At 36.8% G+C, this 8,145-nt stretch overlaps 2 pseudogenes; both read left to right on the plus strand.

Moving 5' to 3' along the window:
• Nucleotides 1-1,550: 1,550 nt before the first annotated feature.
• On the plus strand, nucleotides 1,551-1,669 carry LOC111741040 (annotated as a pseudogene).
• A 1,197-nt stretch (nucleotides 1,670-2,866) lies between these two features.
• LOC111740995 lies at nucleotides 2,867-2,985 on the plus strand (annotated as a pseudogene).
• Nucleotides 2,986-8,145: the final 5,160 nt, after the last annotated feature.

The raw sequence follows: 8,145 nt of genomic DNA on the forward strand, positions 1-8,145 counted from the left end.
AAAATACATATATATTTTAAAAATACTGTCTTTAGTGTTCAAAGAAAATGTAAATCTTTAAATAAAAATCTTCAAATAAAAATAACTATATCATACCTCTATTTATAGATTAGGAGAAAGTTTTCTAACCTTTCTAATGGGAAATAAAAGCTGATATAGTATTCAAATTAGTGGAATTTCTTCTCTTTTCAACATGAATTCTACAGGAGAAGGATGTAGTTTTTCTGCCAACTTTTTCTGGTTGTACTGGAAAAGACAATTTTAATGTTACCTTTTAAGCACCATAGACTGCAATATTAGTATTCTTGAATTTCTGAATACTAAAATTTACCCTCAATTGTTTTTCCTAATTCTTCTTTTGATTCAGATTCATGTCAGACATCCCAATTAACAGTATTTGAGCTGAATGGCATCAAGTAGCAAATACAATCACACTTTGAATTATCTAAATGAAAGAGGAATGTGTCAGCTATGCATTGTTTTAAATTACTTTATGACATTTTATTTTTATGAATTATTAAAAGTTTTAACAGTAATATTTCAATATTTATAAGTTAAGATTTTTTAAATGGAAACTTTAGAAAAGCTTACAAATTCCAGGTATGTGGTGCACTGGACTTTTTACAAAGTTTACACACCTAGGTAACCACCATTTAAATTAAGAAATAAGTTGTTATTAGCATCATACAAGCCTCCCTTGCATCATTTCCCAGTCATTACTTTGCCACGATAACCACAATTCCAAGTCCTATCTCCGTAGGTTAGTTGACTCCAGTTTTGAACTTCTACTAAATGACGTTTCCTCATTACTATGTGAGTCTGGTGGGATCGCACTGTGTTTACTTAGCTAAATTGGAAATATGTTTCCTGGAGTTCTCTTGCCTGAGAACTTGGGTTCCAGGATATCTGTGGGTTCCAGTGTATTGTCACTCTCCGATACTTCTTGTCCATCTTCCCATCCTGGCTGTGAGCCATGATGACTTCAGGATGAGAACCAGAAGCAGAGGCAACAGTCTCAGCTAGCTTGCTTAATGAGCTCCAATAGGTGCATAAAGTCTATTCCCTATAGTAGATATAGCACTTATCCCTCTTCTGCCTCTCTGAATCCAAACTGCTACAGTGAAATTTACCATGAAGCAATAATCATCCATTTTCATTGCTGTATAGTATTCTACTATATGAATACACCAAAATTTATTGATACATTTTACTATTGATGGTCATTGAGATACTCTCGATGTTTAAATTATTATGGATGGTGCTGCTATAAACATTCCTCTGTGTGATTCTTGGTACATACACATGTGCATTTCAGTTAGGCGTGTACCTAGAAGTGGGTTTGCTGGGTCACAGGGTGCATGCATGTTTTCTGAAAAGGTTTCGCCAACTTATGAACTCACTGGCAGTGTATAAGTGGTCTAAATTATTCCATATCCTTACCAGCACCTAGTTTGGGTTATCACTTATTATTCAGCCACTCTGACAGGTATGGAATGGTATCTCATTTTGGTTTTAATTTGTTTTTGTTTAATGATTAAAGAGTTTGAAAACCCTATGGCCATGCCACCCTGAATGTGCCCAATCTCATCTGATCTCTGAAGTTAAGCACGATCGGGCCTCATTAGTACTTAGATGGGAGACCACCTAGGAATACCAGGTGCTATAGGCATAAAAAAAAAAAAAAGTCAAAAGTTTGAAAACCATTTCAGGTGAAGTGACTGTTGAAGGCTTTTCCACATCAATAAATTAGATTTTAATTTATTAAAATCTTTTTTCATTGATTTTAAGAATTCCGTATATATGCAGCTCTAGATATGATTCTTTTGAACACACACACATGCATATATAATTTCAGGGTCTTTTTTGCCTTTTCACTCTCTTAGTAATGAATTTCGATGAACAAAAGTTCTTAATTTTAAAGAACACATTTTCTTTATTATTAATGCATTTGGGTTATATTTCAGGAAACTGCCTATTCAGCATCATAAACATCTCCACCTGTGATACCTTCTAGAGCTTTACTGTCTAGTGTGTTTAGATGTATGTTGCATCTGCAATTTTTATGTGTGGTATGAAGTACATAATAGGGCATGATTTTTTCTGTACAAATATCTAATTAATCTATTTCCATTACTGCAAAGAACCCCTCTGTCATAATCCAGGGACTGTGAAGTTCCCTTGGCTTTACTTCTTTTTTTTCCGGAATTTGTAGCTTTTCTTTCTTTTCCTTGCCTATTGCTTAAATAAGAGCCCACATAAGTCCTCAGACTTTGTTCTTCTTCGAGATTGATTGGACGCTAGGCTAGGTACTGAAAGGGAGGTCTTAACATGCCAGTGCATTGCATGCTAGATCTCCGCCGTATCGTCTCATCAGTCTTAGTGATAGATACTAAGAATTTTTAATATCATCAGTATTATTTTGTGAGGAAGAAACCGGACTTAGAAAAGTTAAAGTGCAAACAGGATAAAGAATGGCTTTCTCTAACTCTCCTTCTACAAATACATAGAAATGCTGCATGAAATATAAAATTTTTTAAAATACATAGTCAATCCAAGCCAAAACATAACAAAACAAAACAAAACAAAACAAAAACCAAACAAAAATCCAAAAGCCCTAAAAAAGAAACGAAATCTTCAAATGCCAGAAAGAAGGAGGAACCAGAGTTAGGCTTCTGAGTGTGGAGGCTGACACTGCAGTGGCCCCTGCCTAATCACTCTTGAGAACAGACCTTAGGAGCTGGGACGAAGGTTTCAACTCCTACATAAACAGAAGTCATTGTGTTGGTCCTGCACCAGATTTTGGGCTAGACTTGAGTCCCTGCAAAAAAAACAGAGTCTTCAAAGTGTTACTCCCATTGTGAAAATTGTCTACGGCCATGCCACCCTGAACAAGCTTGATCCCGTCTGATCGCAAAAGCTAAGCAGGGTCGAGCCTGGTTAGTACTTGGATGGGAGACCACCTAGGAAGACCAGGGGCTGTAGACATAAAAAATAAAAAATAAGGGATTGCAAGCTGACAAAGTCCTTTCAATCTGTGAGGTCAACCAACGATTGCCTCGCCTAAAAAAAGGGAGGAGACAAAAATACGTAACATAAATTTGTACTAATTATCACAGAAAATGCTCATATTTAGCATTATCAGCCCAAGGTTTGAATGAGAAGGTTTCAACAAGACGAATGACCTTGCCTTACAGCACACATTTAGGACATGACGGGGTCCGGATTGGTTTCATTTCAAAGCTCGTGCTGCACATTTTCTGTGTTGATTCCTTGTTGTATTACACAGATCCCAATCACCACGGATCCCGTTAGGGGAAATTCTTCCAACAGGAAAAATGTCTGTCACAGGAAGATGATCTTCCCAGGTAAGTGGAGGCCATTATTCTCCATGTGCATTGATTGCTTTGTGGCGGGAGGCAGCTGGGTCTTAAGTGTACCAGCATCCCAGGAGTTTTGACAAGTTCATACCCTTGAGTAATTCAAAACTGTTCAGATATGGAATGTCACCGCCACCTCAGAAAGCTCCCTCCTGTCCCTGCCCCTCACAGGCAACCACTGTCCTGAGTTTTTCTGGTATCGTTTTGCCTATTTTAGAACTTTATATGAATAGAATCACACAGCATCTATTGTTCTGAGTAAGGCCTCTTTCGTTCAGCATAAGTATTTGAGATTCTTTCACGTTCTTATGTATATCGATAGTTCGCTCACATTTTATTATTGAATAACATTTTGTTGAATGAATATAGCATGATTTGTTTCTATTGGTGGGCACTTGAAGGCTTCCAACTCTTGCCTCATAAATAAAGCAGTTATGAACATTTCTGTACAAATACTTTGGTAGACATATAATTTTATTCCTCTTGGGTGAATACCTAGATTTGCTGAGCTATAGGGTAGGCATGTGTTTAGTTTTATAAGTAACTACCTTATGTTTTTCCAGAGTGGTTTACTGTTTTTCACTCCTACCTACAAGTTTGGATTCCCCTCATTCTTACTCACATTTAATATTGTCAGTCTTTAATTCTAATTCTAATGGATTTCATTATAGTTTAATTTGAACTTCTCTAATAACTAACGATGCTCAGTGAATTTTGATATAGTGGACATTCATATCGTACTTTGTGCAGTATCTGTTCAATTCTTTTGCACGTATTTTATTAGACTGTTTTTCTATTATTGAGTTGAAGAAATTTGTCTATTTGCCAGTCTTTGTCAGATAAACATATACTTCCCCGCAATGTGTAGCTTTCTTATTCATTTTTAAACAGTATCAATTTATGAATTTGTGTGCAGAATTTTTAATAAAGTCTGATTTATTAATTTTTTATTTTATTATTAATTAATTTATTTCTTCTTTGTCCTATTAAATAAAGTTTTCTTTGCTTCTAAGTCATAAAGATGGTCTGTTACAATTCATCATTCATTTTTTTCTCATATGGATATTTCATTGTTCCAGCACTGTGTGTTGAAAAGATTTTTCTCTCTATTGCATTGCTTTAATGACTCTGTTGATAATCAAGTCCCATATAGATGTGGGTTTATTTCTGGGCTCTCTTTTCTGTTCCATTAATCTATGTCAATCCTTACATCAGTATCACATAATCCTGATTACTACAGCCTTATAATAAGTCTTGAAATCAAATAGTGTAAGTCTGCTACTTCATTCTTTTCAAAGCCTGTTTTGAAAATACTAGATTCCTACATGCTAGCTGGTTTTATATTAATTTTACAATCAGTTCATCAATTTCTAAAAAAAAGAAAGAAAAATGCCTGGTGGGATTTTTATTGGGATTGCATACAATGTAATTAAGTTTTTAAAGTCAATGTATTAACTATCAAGATACCAGGAAGTGGAAATTGACAAATTGTAATTTGGATGGTAAAGCAAAGAACTATGAAAAATCAAGAAAAGTTGAAGAAGAAAAAAATGGAGGCCCACCAAACCAAATATTAAGACTTATTCAAAAGCCAAAGTTGTTAAAATAGTGTTGTATTATAGCTAGAAAGGCCATAAAGAGTCTGTGACAGAAGGGTGTTACAAATCAGTGTATCTAGACTCTTCAACAAATTGTGCTGAGGCGATTGTTTTGTTACATGAAGACAAATTAAAATAGATTCTACTCTTACGTCAAATATGTACTAGAATAAATACCAAACAGTTTATGACCCAAATGCAGGTACCAACATTTAAAGTATTTGGAAGAAAACAGCAGAATATGACTCTGGGAGAGCAAAGATTTTCTTAAAAGAGACATAAAAGTTACAATTCATAAGAGTCAATGGCAATAAGTTTGATTATATTAACATTGAAACTTTTATGAGTCAAAAGATACTGTAAAATGTGAAAAGACCAACCACACACTGGGAAGTGATATTTATGATACACAAATTACAAAAAAAAAATCATATGTAGAATATATAGATAATTCCTATAAAATTAGCTAAAGCAATTACAAAAACGATGAAACTGATAAATAGAATATATAGTTGGTGGTAGATGGTTTTCAAAGACAGCTGTCACCGTTCCTCCTTCCTCTCTCTATGTGCACGATGCTTTAGAGACAGACTCTGTTTTTCCTCCTTTTGAATCTAGGTCGGTTTCTGAATGGCTTTGACCAATAAAATGCAGCAGAAACGATGGTGAATAAGAAATGGACAGAAAGGAAAATCTGAAAGGCCAATAAAATAAAAAGATATTCAACCTCACTAATAATTGGGGAAATGAGAATAGAATATTTGCTGATGTCATTTCACACATTTCCAATAGGCATGCCTATAAAGCCTGACAATATCAAATGACGATGAAGGTCAATAAAAGTTGGTGCAAATGTGTTGGAGAATAATAATGAGATATCTAGACAAATTGAAGCTGAACATTTCCCAAACTCAGCAAATCCTGTAAAATGTATATACCCTAGACTAATTTTCACATATGTCTGTGGAAACAGGTACGGCAATGTTTAGCTTGGCATTATTTATGAAAAGTAAAAGATTGGCAATCAAGCAAATGTCAATCATCAGGAGAAAGAAAAAATTGCGATGTATTTGTACAAATGAGAAAAGCAACCATCAGAATAATAACTACATTTACGAAACATTCTTATAGATCCTGGGCTCAATTCTAAGTTGTTTTCAGGTGTTAATTTATTTTAATCCTCGTAACACCTCTGTGAGTTGTATCATTGTCATCCTGCCTGTTTCACAGGGAAGCGAAGTCTCTTTCCCAGGACATGCAGCTAGTAAATGAGAGAGCTGGGATTCGAACTCAGGAACCCAGACTTTTATTGACTACATCATGTTGCATGTTGGAGAATCGTCAAAGACCTCTGAGAAGCCCCCCTCTGCAGTACCATCTGCAGGCCTTGCTCCTGAGTGCGGGACGAGGGCCCCTGCCTGTTCGTCCCTTCCCGCCCTCTCCCCGTCCTGAGCCTCTGAGATGGAGGTGCCTTCCCAGTGTACGTGTGTGAGAACGGGCAGTGAGTTTCCAGGCAGGAGAACATCGGCATGCTTGAGAAGATTAACTTCTTGTTATACAAAATTCCTAAGAGTCATAAATTAACTTTGCACACTTAGAGGGAAAAAATGTAGATTTTGTTGTATTAAAACAATAGTATAGGCTCATATATCTTAGAAAGTGCCTGGTACATGGTAGGCCCTCAATAAATGTCCTCTTCCTTAATCTAAATTTTCTGTTTCCAGTGCTATTGTTTACGTTAACACCTCCATAAACCATGGACTTTCATAAAAAAGCCCTTGAGGTTTGAATTTATGAATTCGTATGTGCTGATTTTAGCACCTTCTAAGTATACAAGCAAAGAAACAAGAAATAATTATGAGTTTGTAGTAACTGTGCAAAGTCAGCATCCAGAAAGATGTTCAGGAACAGGTAAACGTTTATTAGTAAGTAGAGGAAAGCAGAGGCCCCTTGAAAACAGTCAAGAATTTCTGTCACCTCGGTGGGAGGATATATATTCCTGTTCAAAATGATGGAGAATAGCATCGAATAAAACAATGACCTCGGCCACCGTGAAGCTTAGTGACAGACAATAAACACATAAATATGTAAATCATAAGTCATGTCAATATTGGGAGAGATGGCGATAGGTACCTGGATGGAAAATAAAGCCAGAAAGGGGTTTCTGGTGCGCAGGTGGGTGCCAAGGATTGGAACCATAGATGAGGTAGGAGGCCTTACAGAGAAGTGTCATTTTATTAAAGACTCGAGAAACGTGTGAAAATGAGGGAAAGACTATTCTGAGCGAGAATAACGAGGACAGGAGAGGGCCCGTTCTAAAAACAGCAACGAGGTCGATTTGCTTGAGCACAATAGCTAGGGAGAGACTGGGGATGAGGATGGCCAGATCAGGTGTGATGACGCACTGCTGAAAAGGTCACAGAAATGTGAAAGGGTTAAAGGATAATTAAAACCTGAAACTGGACAAAGGAAGTCTATACCTTAGTTTCTGGAACCCCTAACCGCATTCTGTTAATCATGAAACTTGTAACAATGAGCTCATACGCTAACTGCCAATTTAAGCCTGTGTAACCCTGCTTGCTTGCGTGGCACGAAACATAATCAATTGTATATAAGCTGAGAATTACTGTTTGACCATCGCCCATGGGAATACTGGCTATTGCCCATGGGAACATAGGCGATCACCCATAGGAACATAACATTCTAACAACAGGCTTTCTGCTTCTGTACTCCCCGCTTGCACACCTGACCAGTGGGTTGACAGGTAATGAATAGGAGAAAGATAGACCTTTGTGTTTAAGACAGAATGAGGAATGGGATTTAGGGCTTAAAACCCTCGTACCCTTGCGTTTCGGGGCTGCTCCTTTGGAAGGACAGCCGCCAGCTAATAAACTGCCTCTATAATCAAAGCACTCAGGTTGAGTCTGGTTATTCCGGTCACAACACAGGTACTGTTGTCGGCCACTGAAAAGACATCACCTCATTCTGAGTGAGATGGGGAACCATTTAATGATACCATTGTGCTCCCCCCGAATTTGTGTATTGAAGCCTTAGCTCCCACTGTGACTACATTGAAGGATTCAGCCTTTAAAGAGGTAATTAAAGTTGAATGATGTCATAAAGGTGGAGTCCTAGTCCAATCTAATTGGTGTCCTTATAAGAAGAAGAGA

Source organism: Pteropus vampyrus, unplaced genomic scaffold (assembly GCF_000151845.1).
Source record: "Pteropus vampyrus isolate Shadow unplaced genomic scaffold, Pvam_2.0 Scaffold71, whole genome shotgun sequence".
NCBI classification, from domain to species: Eukaryota; Metazoa; Chordata; class Mammalia; order Chiroptera; family Pteropodidae; genus Pteropus; species Pteropus vampyrus.